This window comes from Triticum aestivum, chromosome 4A (assembly GCF_018294505.1).
Source record: "Triticum aestivum cultivar Chinese Spring chromosome 4A, IWGSC CS RefSeq v2.1, whole genome shotgun sequence".
Lineage (NCBI taxonomy): Eukaryota > Viridiplantae > Streptophyta > Magnoliopsida > Poales > Poaceae > Triticum > Triticum aestivum.
Genome location: NC_057803.1, coordinates 320,840,428 through 320,855,929, shown reverse-complemented (window position 1 = coordinate 320,855,929; position 15,502 = coordinate 320,840,428).

Here is a 15,502-nt window from a genome sequence, read left to right as displayed (position 1 = left end):
ACTGTCCAGTCGGTTGAGTTTTGAGACCGTTGGGCGCCCGTTTGAAGTCCGAACATGCCCGGACGTACGAGGAAGAAATGAGCTTCGACCATAGAGGTGACCTTAATCATTTATTTGATTCATTTATATACATTATAGCCCGTAGCAACGCACGGGCATTCTACTAGTATAGGGTAGTAGAAAAGTTATCTGGACTCATTTGAAAATTGTTTACCAAAGAAGTTTATTTTGAATTCTGTTACGGCTCATTTCCCTCGACCATGTCGTTTGCTTCTTCGCACGTGTATAACTCGCCAATGTGGAAACCCAAAACTCCAAACAGAAAAAAGAAAGAAGGAAATGAAGTGCAAAGATGTGTTAAATGAAAATGGTAGATAAATGACAAAAAAAGTAATGTCGTTCACTTGACCATTTGATGCAGTGCAAAGATGTGTTAAATGAAAATGGTAGAGAAATGACAAAAAATTTAATGTCGTTCCCTTGACCATTCGATGCAGTGCGGTTTTCTAATTGAAGCAGTGTGGTTTTCTAAACTGAAGCAGTGCGGTCGGGTGTCTGATGTTGTTCATCTTGTAAGTGACCATTTGATGCAGTGTGGTTTTCTAACCGAAGCAGGGCGGTCGGATGTCTAATGTTGTTCATCTTGTAAATGCAAAAGGAAAAAAATGTTACTGAAACGACAAATAAAGTAATGCGGTTTACTTCTCCATGCATTTGGGGTTCACTTACGCCCGATGTAAAGTCCCGTCCGCTTCCTCGTATGAGAAAATTTACGTGTAAATAAAATAAATCAAGCAGTTCGCTTGCCCATCTGATGGGGTGCGGCTTCCTGTCTGAAGTAGTGCATTCTTTTGTCTGATGCAGTACACAAGTCGATTTGGGTGTCGCGAAAAACAGAGTTTCCGCATTTTGGTAAAATTGAAACTGCTCTTAAACCGTAAGGAATTAGAGAGAGTGTTCTACATGAAAAAGTTGCGTCTTGTCGATATCTTTCCAACGGTGTATAATTTGAATCATTTCGACGGCCGGTTTGTAAAATTTCGCGAAAAACGGCCGCTGCCACTTGTCATCCGCCACACGATTTTCAAAATTAACTTAAAACCATAAGGAATCTCAAAACCATTTCTAAATATGAAAGTTGCGCCTTGTCCATAGCTTTCCAACGACATATACACGCCTCGTTTCGACAAACGGTTAACAAACTAGAGCGAAAACAGTACCAAAAATTTGAAAAAAAATCTGAAAAACAGAATTCCGTGATTTAGTAAATTTGAAACTGCTCTTAATCTGTAACGAATTAGAGAAAGAAATAGATATGAAAAAGATGCGCCTCGACGATATCTTTCCAACGGCGTATCATTTGCTTTATTCTGATGAGCGGTTTAGAAAAAATCACGAAAATACGCTCGTTGCCACTCGTTGTGGGCTGCACCATTTTCAAAACTGCTCTTAAACCGTGAGGAATCTCGAAAAGTGTTCAACATGGCGAAGTTGCGCCTAATCCATAGCTTTTCAACGATATATTACACGCCTCGTTCCGACAAACGGTTAAAAACTAGAGAGAAAACAATACTAGAAAAAACATTGCATGCAGTTTTTTGCCACAGGAAGTTCACTCGCCTCAGTACTGCAGTACACTTGGTTCAAACAATGGCGTGCACTTGTATTTAACGTGTAGTGCGGAAGTGTTATCAGAATAGTCATTCTGATAATATTATCAGAATAGACCGGCTATATATATATATCTCTACTCCTAATGGAGCAGTTGGTAGGATTGCGTCCACGGTTTATTTTCGTCTGGTTATATTTCGTCTGGTTTATTTTCGTCCGGTTTATTTTCGTCTCATATCCCACCACCATATCTCCTCACATTGATTTTTTTACCCTCACAATAAAAACTTTCCTAACTTTTCCAAAGTTTCCTAACTAGACACGTTATAAACGGGCATGTACCGATAGCACGTTATCAATTAATAAAATTTTGTTTTATGACAATCAATTCCAAATCCTAATTTTCCTAATGCATCGATCTTTGCCTTTTTTAAGTAGTTATTTTGATAGGGAGGGTTTAGCCACGAAAATCATCCCTCCATCGTCGGCTGCATCCCTCACCCACGTCGCTGTTGCAGGATCTTCATCCGTCATCCTGAGCAATTGGGGCGGCGATGCGGGCGAGCTTCACGATAGTGGGGAGGACCAGGCCGCGGTGAAGGCAGGTCATGCGCTCCTCATGCTCCACGAACGGAACCTGCGCACGGAGCGGTAGCGCGGGGTGGCAGCCGGCAATGAGGCGGCCGCGCTACGTGACGAGCTACGGGTCCCCCTTTGTGATGTTTTGGCATCGCTCCTTCATCGCACATCCTCAGGTTCCTCTTGCCCTTCCCTTCCTCTGTCCTCCTCTCCCATCTCTATGCTTTCACGTGCATCCAGTTTTGATTCCTCGTGTGATATATACCAAACATAGGTACGTCAATTCACTTCCTTCCCTTCCCTTCGTCCCTCGGTCCCACGCTCGTGGCGCTGAAGTGGTGGCAACAGGCGATGGCGGTGGTGTCGCTGATGGCGGCAAGGACAGCATGTGGCAGCTCCCGAAGCATGAACACGACCGCACCTCGGGCCTGCCGTCTGCCAAGATATGGGTGAGTTCTCGTGCTGCCAACCATAAACCCTCATGTCCTACAAATTCCTCAAACCCTACCGTCTTGATCCCGTCCACGCTCTGATCCAAAGGACGATGCAGCTCTGGCCGATTGACAATGGAGGTTTGGGATCCTTCCTCTCAGCACCCACTCCTGGAAGAATCAGCGGTGCGCCACGCCGATTGAACCCCGTCGAGATCACTCGCCAAGATTGCTATTCTGAAGTTTATTGTAAAGAAAGTGAAGAGTGAGACATGATCCGTTTATTTTCAACCGGTTTATTTTCAACCGGTTTATTTCCATCAAATTACCCCCACCCCCACGCCCACCCACCGAAACGCGCCCAACGAACCGGGGAGAGATCCATTGATTTGGCTAAGGTAGGAAAGAATCTATTATTTGTTTGCTAAAGCAAATTGCATTAATGGGAGAGATCCGTTGATTTGGCTAAGGTAGGAAAGAATCTATTATTTGTTTGCTAAAGCAAATTGCATTAATGAAAGAGATCCGTTGATTTGGCTAAGATAGGAAAGAATCTATTATTTGTTTTCTAAAGAAAATTGCATTAATGAGAGAGATTTGTTGATTTGGCTAAGATAGGCGGTTTTGAGTAAAGTTATCTTTACTGTAGACATATAATGACAATTAATCAAGTATCAACATCATTGCATGCTTATTGTGTGGAATGTGTGTCCCAATGTTGACAGAAGGTACAAAAAGATTGTCTTGGAATTATTATTGTCTTGGGAAGATATTGCCCTGAATTCTCATTTCTCATCAGAAATTTAGTATCCATTTTCGTTGATCTTATTTGCAACATGTACAAGTCAGTAATAATCTAAGGGGGTGCCCTACCGGAGAAGATTATATAGTTGGACAAGAAACTTGGTACTATCGTGTAAGGTAAAGGTAGGAGAAATAGGAGATAGAAGCATGCATGGTGGGAGAAGGAAGTCGAATGTCGCGTGGTAGCTCAGACATGGAGTGTGGAAGAAAGACAATGACGAGATGTATGTATCTACTAGATCATGACCATGAGATATCATCCCATAGAAATGACCTTTGACTCTCATGTCACATGAATTTTCTCTTTGTATATATATATTTGTTAATCCGTGGCAACGCACGGACACTTAGCTAGTATATATATATATATGACATAGGACAGCACTATTCTAATCCAGGATCAAAATAACTATTTGGATCATGGCTTGCCCTATATAGACGCGCCTGGATGCTCCTGAACTTCCGAGACCACCCGAATTTACAACCTTAGAAAAAAAACTACCCCGCATCCTCAACCTCGCACCCCCGACCCCCACCACCCACCCTAGACGCCGCCGCCACAGGCCCACCCTGCGTCGCCGCCGCCACCCGCCCACCCCGCGTCGCCGCCTACCTCTTCAAGCCCGCGCGCCGCTGCCCCCAACAGCCATGGGCGTCGCCGTCCCCGCCAACCCCAGGCACCGTCGTCGTCGGCAACCACCTGAGTTGCCGCCTCGGCAACCCAAGGGACCGCCGACACCGGCCTTCTCCCGCGATGCCGCCGCCAGCCTCCTCCCGCGGCGCTACCACCGGCCTCTGCCACCACGTGCAGTCGCGGCCCCCGCCGGCGCGAGATCCGCAATCATGCGACGCGTCGACCCCAGCCACCGCGCGCGCCGGAAGCTACATCCATCGCCCCTCCACTCCAACCATCACCTCGACAATTGGCGCAACATTTCCTCTGCTTCGGCACGACCTCCCCCCATCCGGCGTGACCTTCCCTCCCCACCGGCGTGGACTGCTATCTGCTCTGGTGTGCCCTCCTGGTCCTCCACAGCCCCATGCCCATCCTCCCTCGAACACCTTCCTCCCGCCTACAACCATCTATGCCATCTTCGTCCTTCCTATCGCCGTTCAACTACAGCAACTCGCATCGTTCAACTAAATCACGTAATGCCTCCCATCTCTATTTTCTCCTCAGCCAGCAGCGGAAACGCCGGCAACTGAGCCATCTCCTCTAGATGCTCTGCGTGCAGCCGCTGGCTTCTCGCATGCCATCAATGTGCCTTCTTCCTCCTGTGCACGATGGACTTCCTCCCGCGTAGCCTGTGACCTTCTTACTCCCGTGCGGCTGCTAGCCAGCACTTGCAATCTCGCCGACCCATTGTCCGATGCCGCTTCAGACCCCTTTGGTACCGTTGCTTGAGAGCCCTATGGTGTTGCTGCAATTGCTTCAAAATTTGACTTGTGCTACTACATGTCGACTGGTTCCTTCCTCCATCTGATGTCGCTCATGCTGCTGTTGTTCAACATCACGCCGTTGTAGAGGGTACATGGCAGGTCGAGTTGATTTCTCATGGTCGTTCGAATAGAAAATGGCAGTGACATTGCGATGGTTGGTGTCTAGAATGCATGGTCAAAACTAAAGTCTGGGTGTTGCTAGGTACATTCAGAGTAAGACGTTTACATTTTTCTTCAGGAAGACATTTGTGAGTCTGAACATCGTGTTCCTTTTTCTTCAGGAAGACATTTGCTTTAAAAAGAACTACATCTCGTCAGATCACTTATAAAAATAAGATGAGTGCACTAACATATTCAGTTTTTAGATGTTCTACAGTCTCTGAACAAAATATGTTCTTTCATCCACAAAACTTGTTTACAGTCCTCGATCAGCAGTCACAGAAAATGAAGGTGCCCTCCTAGCCATGGTGAAATCTTCCCCATCCCTGATGAACAGCGGCAACCTCGATTTACGACTCGCAGTTTGCAATCGTTGCATGGTAAAGTTTTCATTCCAAGTTTCTGTTCAAATGACATTATTTTTATTGACATTGTGGTAGGGAAAAATAGTATGTTTCATCGAAAATCCTTGGGCGCTACTGTGGACTCGAGTATCCTACATAGGCATGATATTCAATATTTACTTTAACTATTACATTGAGATACTGAACCACTTGATCCTCAATGCTCGTGCCCAATCCCAACCTGTTGTCCCTGAAGACCGCATATACATTGCAGTCGCCCCTACCCGTGCGCCACTGCTGTAACCTGCACCCTGCAAAAAATGCAAGTTCAGATTCAAATAAACAAGAAGTTAAAAAGGTATTTCCTTCACTCATGTTGTTTGCCAACGATCTTTAGTTTGTTCAGTAGCTCGTAAACAATTGCCAAAAGCTCGTAACTTTAGAATCATAAGTTGATAGTTTGCCTACAGGGACAACCATGTTGATGGTGATTGAAGAACAATTCTGAATTATTATTATTGAGCCTGAAGGCCACGTTTTATGCACGATGTGGCAGGATTCTAGGGATTGTTTTGAGGCGGTCGATGGCTTTTGAGAGATGTGTTCATACTTACAAGTTTGAAGGGGTTCAAAGCTCATTTATACAAGGAGGAATGGCAATTTGGTTGCACGTCTGTTTGCGAAAAAGAGCACTAAAACGAGATGTACTTTCTATTTCTTTATTTGTACCCCCCTACCTACCTGATTGAGACTATTCAATTAGAGTTAGTTTTGCCTCAATAATGAAGTGGCAAGAATTATTTTTTAAAAGAAAGACTGGTGCATCTACTTCGTTGGTGGTAATTCCACCATTTTTGTTTTTCAAAACAAACACAAAAATGATGCTCATAGTTAACAAAAAAACCTCTATCTAGGCGTTTAACGTTCTTTTCTTATTCAACGTGTTGGTAGTTTGTATAAAAATACGAAAAATGATGTTAAAAACAAAAAAATGAGCGTTTACCCAAAAAAGAGTGCCTAAAACATAAACTCTAAAAATTCCACAGAACCAAAAAAACTATTCGTAATTTAAAAATAGATCATAGAAGTCCAAATTAAAAGCAAAAGAGCGAGCATTTCTTGAAGACAAAAAAATGTGGATGTGAAGTTCATATTCTCTATCGCGGATAGTTAAAAAATATTCACTTACGGCAAAACACACACATTGGGTATCCAAAAATAAAGAAGCGAACACACAAAAAAACCATGAAGTTCAAATTTTAAAAATAGAGAACTCTGAAGTTTATTAAAGAAATAAAAACAAATTTTCTTTGTTTCTAATTAAAATAAAAAAGTTTAGATTAGAATAGCAGAGCAGTTGGATGTTTATTAAACCACTCCTAGCAAAAATAAAACCAAGAAGTTCAATTTAAAATAATATAATAGTTTGGTGTATATTGAAAACTCAGACTTTTCTCATTATTTAAAGAATAAAAGGAAGAAGTTCAAACTAAAATAACAGTGTAGATCAATGCATATAAAAACTTAGATTTTCCTCATTACAAAAGAATAAACACAAAGAAGTTCAATTTATAATAGTAGAGTGGTTTGATGTTTTTTTTTAAAACTCGGATTTCTCCCCTTACTAAAGAATAAACCAAGAAGTTCAATTTAAAATAACCGAGTAGTTCAACATTTATAAACCAAGAAGAAAACAAGCATCACCTAGATAATGTTAACTCTGGAAGTTTAAATTTAGCAAATTGGAGAGTTCGAAGAAAATGTTATGAGTGTGAAATAATCTCTCATGGATTTTTCACGTTCGTGAAAAAAGATAACCAAGAAGTTCAAACTAAAATAACTTACTTGTTCAGTATTTGTACAAAAAAATAATTTTCCACGTTTAAAAAACCCCCAAGAAGGTCAAATTAAAATAACAATGAACCTCAAAAAAGTATATAAAAAGATTGTCAATGTTTCTATGGAAAAAACTAGAAGTTCAAATTTAAAGAATGAATATATTGGATGTTTATTTAAAAATGAGGTTTTTGCTCATTCTAAAGAAATAAAACCAAGAAGTTCGAATTAAAATAACCAAGCAGTTGGATGTTTATAAACACTAAGATTTTTCCTGTTGCTATAATAATAAAAGTAAGAAGGTAAGTAGAATAAAAGATCAACTCAATGTTTACTAGAAAAATCAGATTTCCCATTTTTTAAAAATAATACCCAAGGAGTTCAAACAAAAAAGGCAAAATCTAAAAAAATTGACGCTAGAAGTTCAGTTGCTCGGCTGAGCAAAGTTCAAAAATTCTTGCGAGAGAGGTTCACCTTGTATTTCCATGTTTGATTTTTCCGTATAAAAATCAAATACAATTCTTTACTCAAAATATGAAAAGGTGAAGTTCAAATTTAAATAACAGAGAAGTTCGGAGTTTATTAAAACCTAGGATTTACCTGTTCAAAAAATAAAAACACAACGCCATTTTTTGCACTTTTGAAAACAACTCATAAACGAAAAAAATTGTTGCTAGAAGTTCAAGTACTCGGTGAGGAAAAGTTAAAAAAAATCTTGTTAGAGGGGTTCACCGTGTATTTAGATGTCCAAAATACATAAAATATGTTATTTTTTGTGTTTTAGAATAATTATCTCAAACCAGAGAGAAGTTCAAAGTGATAACAGCCGAAAGTTCACGTACTACATGGTGCGTATTTCATATAAGAAAAATATAATAAAGTGAAACAGAGTGAAGTTCAGACAGACTTGCCCCAGAAGTTCAACTACTTCATGCAGTGCAAAAAATAGCACGTAAAAAACAGAGTGAAGTTCAAACAGACATGCCCGAGAAGTTCAACTACTTCACACAGTGCATTTCCATTCGCGATGAAGGCAGAAATCATGATCTCGTCATTTTCTAATTTATTTCAAAACGGCAGGAAAATCATTTGTGTAAGTTAAAATCCTCGGTCGGAGAAAGTTAAAAAAAATATTGTGAGAGAGGTTTGTACAACAAGAATATCATTTGTGTACCACGGACGAGATGGATAAGAAAATTACAAACGAAAACATGCCACAGAAGCTCAATGTGAAAACAGCAGGAAGTTCGACTACTATAGTGAATGAATTTGAGATGAAAAACTTTTAAAATCGTCGTGAGTACGAAAAAACAATCAACACGGGAAAGTTGCATGTTTACATCAGCTTTCCACCGGTATATCACTTGCTCAATTTCGATGAGTGGATGGAGAGCTACAAGTAGTGGATGGAGATCTACTAGCAAAAAAGCACGTGAAAAGCAGAGTGAAGTTCAGGTACACGCGACGAGAAGTTCAGGTTCTTCACGTGGTGCATTTTCAAAGAATTTGTTTCGCGATAAAGGCAGAACAAATGATCTCGCCGTTTTCGAAATTACATGAAAACGGCTAGGAATCATAGAAAATCATCAACATGAAAAAGTTTCGCATTTTCTGTAGATTTTCAGCGGTATATTATTTGCCTCATTCTGATAAACTTTGTAGAAAATACGAGGAAAATACGTTTTTATCCATTTTCAAAACTGACTTAAAACCGTAAGGAATTGGGAGAAACAATACATACAAAAACGTTTCGCATTTGTTCAAGCTTTCCAACGCCATATCATTTGCTGCATTCGGACGCACGGTTAAAAAATGAGCTCGAAAATACGAACTCGGTAGGACTTGTACCGTTTTCTAAATTACTTTTAAACCATTCAAAATTAGAAAAAACTTTTAACATAAAAAAGTAGCGCATTTTCATAAGCTTTCCAACGCCATATTATTTGCCTCAATTGGAGTAGCCGTTTAGAAATGGCATCGAAATTACGAACTCGGGTGTTCGGTTTGTGAAATTTTATGTTTTTTTCAAATTACTCTTTAACCATAGGGAATTAGAGAAAACTTTCAACATGTGGAAGGAGCGGTTTTGTAGCAGCGCTCCAACGCCATATTATATGCCTCATTCCGATAAACGATTTAGAAATGCGATCGAAAATATGATTCACGTTTTTGTGTGAAGAAAAAACGGTTTTCAAAACTGCTCTTAAACCGCTTGCATTTTGCCAAAAATTTAAGTTGGGTCATGATATTGGTGTCCATAGCTTTCCAACGATATATCGCAAGCCCCATTTTGGCAATGTTGGCGGAAGTTCAACATAGTTCACAGGGAAGTTCAACGTACTACTAGCGGGGCAGGTCAGGTTGTGATCAAAATATTATTCTCATCTCGTGATCAGAATAGTGTTTATGTGTGTGTGTGTGTGTGTGTGTGTGTGTATTGCTATTCTAAGAATGAACATGATGCCCTCATGTCCGCATTTTATTTTATCGAAACCTCTATCTCTAAATATGTGGACATATTTTTCGATATCGGCTTCCGCTTGAGGACAAGCGAGGTCTAAGCTTGGGGGAGTTGATACGTCCATTTTGCATCATGCTTTTATATCGATATTTATTGCATTATGGGCTGTTATTACACATTATGTCACAATATTTATGATTGTTCTCTCTCTTATTTTACAAGGTTTACATGAAGAGGGAGAATGCCGACAGCTGGAATTCTGGGCTGGAAAAGAAGCAAATATTTAGAGACCTATTATGCACAACTCCAAAAGTCCTGAAACTCCACAAAAGTCAATTTTGGAATATATAAAAAATATTGGGCGAAGGAAGCACCAGAGGGGGGCACCCACCGCCCACGAGGGTGGAGGGCGCGCCCTACCCCCCTGGGCGCGCCCCCTACCTCGTGGGCCACCTGGAAGCCCCCCGATGCCCATCTTATGGTATAAGGTGTCTTTCACCCTGGAAAAAATCAAAAGAAAGCTTTTGGGATGAAGTGTCACCGTCTCGAGGCGAAACCTTGGCGGAACCAATCTAGGGCTCCGGCAGAGCTGTTCTGCCGGGGAAACATCCTTCCGGGAGGGGGAAATCGTCACCATCGTCATCACCATCGATCCTCTCATCGGGAGGGGGTCAATCTCCATCAACATCTTCACCGGCACCATCTCCTCTCAAACCCTAGTTCATCTCTTGTATCCGATCTTTGTCTCAAAACCTCAGATTGGTACATGTGGGTTGCTAGTAGTGTTGATTACTCATTGCAGTTGATGCTAGTTGGTTTATTCGGTGGAAGATTATATGTTCAGATCCTTTATGCATATTAATACCCCTCTGATTATGAACATGAATATGATTTGTGAGTAGTTACGTTTGTTCCTGATGACATGGGAGAAGTCTTGCTAGAAGTAGTCATGTGAATTTGGTATTCGTTCGATATTTTGATGAGATGGATGTTGTCTTTCCTCTAGTGGTGTTATGTGAAAGTCGACTACATGACACTTCACCATTGTTTGGGCCTAGGGGAAGGCACTGGGAAGTAATAAGTAGATGATGGGTTGCTAGAGTGACAGAAGCATAAACCCTAGTTTATGCGTTGCTTTGTAAGGGGCTGATTTGGATCCATATGTTTCATGCTATGGTTAGGTTTACCTTAATTCTTCTTTCGTAGTTGCAGATGCTTGCCGGGGGGGGGGGGTTAACTAAGTGGGATGCTTGTCCAAGGAAGGGCAGTACCCAAGCACCGGTCCACCCACATATCAAATTATCAAAGTAACGAACGCGAATCATATGAGCATAATGAAAAATAGCTTGACAATAATTCCCATGTGTCCTCGGGAGCGCTTTCCTTTATATAAGAGTTTGTCCAGGCTTGTCCTTTTCTACAAAAAGGATTGGGACACCTTTCTGCACCTTGTTTACTTTTGTTACTTGATACCCGTTACGAATTACCCTATCACAAAACTATCTGTTACCGATAATTTCAGTGCTTGCAGAGAATACCTTACTGGAAACTGCTTGTCATTTCCTTTTGCTCCTCGTTGGGTTCGACACTCTTACTTATCGAAAGGACTATGATAGATCCCCTATACTTGTGGGTCATAAAGACTTTTTTCTGGCGCCGTTGCCGGGGAGTGAAGCGCCTTTGGTAGGTGTAATTTGGTAAGGAAAAATTTATATAGTGTGCTAAAATTTACTATCACTTGTTACTATGGAAAATAATCCTTTGAGGGGCTTCTTCGGGGTATCTTCACCTCGAACAGTAGAGAAAAGAGTTGCTCCTCAACCTACTAAACCTACTGAAAATGTTTAGTTTGAAATTCCTTCGGGTATGATAGAGAAACTGCTAGCTAATCCTTTTATAGGAGATGGAACATTATATCCCGATATGCACCTAATCTATGTGGATGAAGTTTGTGGATTATTTAAGCTTGCGGATATGCCCGAGGATGTTATCAAGAACAAGGTCTGGTGTAGGGTGGAACCCTAGATGGCCTATCTTTCACGAAAGCAGCAGATCCCGCGATGAACACGAAGAACACAAGGGGAAAACAAGAGGGGAAATCACAAAGGGGAACAAAGAGGAACACTCAAACCAACAAGATTAAGTCACACACGTGCTAGATCCTCGAAACAAAAAGATATACAAGATCCGAATCCAACAAAGGACGATACATAGGGTAACCGGTTCTTCTCCGTGAGGAGGTCTTGATGGGGCCGCCCAAGAGGGGGTCTTGAATCCAAGGTGGATCTTCTCCGAAGAGGGGCCGCGGTCTCTCTCAAGGAGTAGATCTGTATGGATGAGCGAAGCTCTATCTCTCAAATGAGCTATCACAATGCTAACCCTAGAAAGGAGGTGGAGGTGGTCTATTTATAGTCTTAGCCATGAAGGGGTAAGTGGGAGAGGGGTACAAGGCCAAAGGCCCGCGGCTGCGCACAGGCAGGTACCGGACGACCGGTGGCGGTCGGACGTCCGGTGACTCAGGACGGTCCGGACGTCCGGCGCGCGTCGGATGTCCGTTGATTCTTCTCGGGTGTAGTGGCACCGGTCGTCCGGTCGGCGCTGGTCGTCCGGGCCCTGGGACTCGTTGGACGTCCGGTATTCATCGAACGTCCGGCCGCTGTAGCACTCGTCGCCTGGAGTTCTTCTGGCCATCTAGGCTGCGTCAGGTACCGGATGTTCGGTGGCGTCCAGACGTCCGGTGGCTGTAGCTTGTAGCAACTTCGCTTCTTCCGTCTTCTCTTCCATGCTTCCCTCGCGGATGGTGTAGTTGTACACTTGCGCTCGCACTCCTCCTTGTCGTCCGTACCATTCCGACAATACCTATGCATGCACACGAGTGGAGTGTCACGTAGTATACCATCCTTGAAGGGGTCAAGTGAGCACGTGTAAAGGAGATGATTCACCTTTGTGTATGTGAAGTAGTTGTCGCACGTGTCACTCGCCGAACGGACTCTTGACATGGTGATGTCCGTAGGATGCTCCGCATCATCTCCCCTCCCTTGAGAAAGATCCGACCTCGGATCGAAATCCAAATCACCATGGGAAAGAGATGGCGTCGCCGTGTAGGAGTGGTCGATCACCAATTCTCATCATCTTGAAGCTCGAAATGGGCACTCTCCAATGTCGCACCATCTTGGGATTCCTTCAGAAGGAGCAAAGGCAACAAACACTTGGAAAAACAAATGTGGTTGGCGTTAGTGAAAAACCAAGCATTCAAGAGGTGATTCACCAAACAAGTGTCGTCATCATGCGAAGCATATGGTTTGACAAAGGATTATGACATGGCATATAAGCACATAAATTGAGCACAAGTAAAGATATCATGGGGACAAGCATGTAAATGTGAGGTAGTGATGCAAATATGTGTGACAAGAGAAGAAGCATCTACCTCAAGTTCATAGCAAGCATTCACAAATTGCTCGATGAAAGGTCTATGGTAGGCATAGGAATCATTCACAACGCCAAATAAAATGAAGTGTCTAAACACATGGGTCAAGTGCAAGATAATCCAAGCATAATGTGCATTGGGTGTAGTGAATATCGTGTGGCACTCAACACAATAGAAAGAGCAATTGTTCATCATGTGTGAGGCAATCAAGGCAAGCATGTAGCAACCAATGGGACATGGCATATGTGAAGTGATGACATTGTTGCAACCAAACATATGGGAGGAGCAAGTAATCCAAGAATTGGATGCAACACACAAAGCATATATATCAAGATGCATGGAATGGTGAAAATGACAAGTCGAAGCAAGATCTCTAACAAGTGTGCAATCAAGTGGTCCAAGATGAACAATAAGTCTGCAAGCAACACAAGTAGTATGATCTGCAATATCCATGCTCAAGAAAGGTGTCACCTTGAAGGCGTGTCCTTGTCCATTCTTCACATTACCGAGGTGGTAGGAAAGGTGGTGTAGAAGCGAGTCGTGGTCGAATGTATGAGACTCGCTCTCAAGAGCTCGAATGGTCAACTCACGTGAAGTGGAAGTCGACACAAAGTCCAAGTATCCTACACATGCACAAAACAAAGCAAAAAACGTATGCGCATGGTAGATAAACACATCATCCATCATGATAGTCCGCTTCTCTTGCACATAACCATTAGAAGCACAAGTGCATGAATAATATGATGCAACAATGGTTATATTCATGGCACTAGGTATATGGTGCAAAGAGGCAAGACAAGCATGCTTCACAAGAAAAATGTCAAAATCTCCGAATATATGTGAGAATGCTATTGGGGCAATCTCATTAGCAAGATGAGAATCATTGTTGCACTCAATACATGGCAAATCATCTAGCATGAGAGAGGCAACACATGGAGATATATGACAAGAAGCAATAACAATCGTGTGCAAAGCATGTAGATGGGTGTCATCAACCGCATGGAATGAGCAAGTATGAATCATTGGTGATGCAACATAAGCTAGCATAGTAGACAAGCCGCGCAAGCTAGTAGTGCGAAGATGCAACATACTAGAGGAAATCATGGCAATCATGTCATGTTAGCAAATAATAGACATAGGCAATGCACATGACATATCGCAAGCACGAACACAAAGTAAGATGAAAGTATCATCATAGGCATGGGGCACAAAGCAAACATGGCAATAACAAGCAATATCTCCACCAAGCTTGCAAATACACATACAAGTATGAGAATCAATCATCATGTATAATGCAAAGCATGGGTCACAAATGCATGGCGAAAGCATAGGAATGAGCATATCATGCAAAGTGAACATGGCATGATGGGCAAAGGATATATAATGGACAACAACCCATAGCCAAGTGAGGGCCATGTAGAAGAAATGCGCGAAGAGAGCAGTGGGAAAGACACTCCATGGGATCCCAAGTCATCATTGCTCTTTAGAGCTCGTTTTGTCAACTCCTGGGATTGCGAGGTTGACAAGAATTCATGGGTACCTACACAAAAGAGACACAAATGAAAGAGATTGTGTGTGTGGTAAATGTACACATCATCCATCATGATGTGTATGTGCACGTGAGAGTTAGCACAAGATAAGCATCGCTCAAAGAAATTTGATGCATGGTATAAGAACATGTCATCCATCATGAAAGAATAGTTATTGTGTATAACACAATGGGGATGCAAATTGAGCATAAAAGTATAAGGCACAACAATAGCATTTTTATTCATGGGGAGCATATTGTGCACACAAGTATTGGGATCATGCAATGAATGGGATGAGTCAAAATCTCCTAAAATGTATGAGGAAACTATGGGGGTCTCCTCATGAGCAATGTTGGAAACATCATATGGAGAAAATGGACAACATCCAAAGCAATGCATATCCGAAGCTAGGTGGTCATGGCATGGCATATGAGATAAATGATATAAAGGGAGCATACCAATATCATCACAAGAAAAACAAATGCCAATAACCATGGGCTTATCATCTATGCCATATGTGCAAATTGGGTTTATTTTAATGGCATGTGCATAGTCACTAAGATGAGATTGCAAATATGACATATGATTGATCTCATGCATAGCATATGACAAGTCAAGCGGATTGTCAAACATGATGTGACCTAGAGAATTGTCACAAGAAATCTTATGTAACATGGCATCACAACTAAGAGACTCCACATGGCAATCATCATACTCATCATAAATGGGTAAATCGTCACATGGGGAAGTCACACTAGCATGAAGCATGGAAATAGGTTGATCAACATCATGTAAGCAATCAATGTCAAGAATGTCCACTAGTGGGACTAGAGCATCACCTTCACCTATGTTACCTTGTTCATTCCACTCTAGTGGTGTAG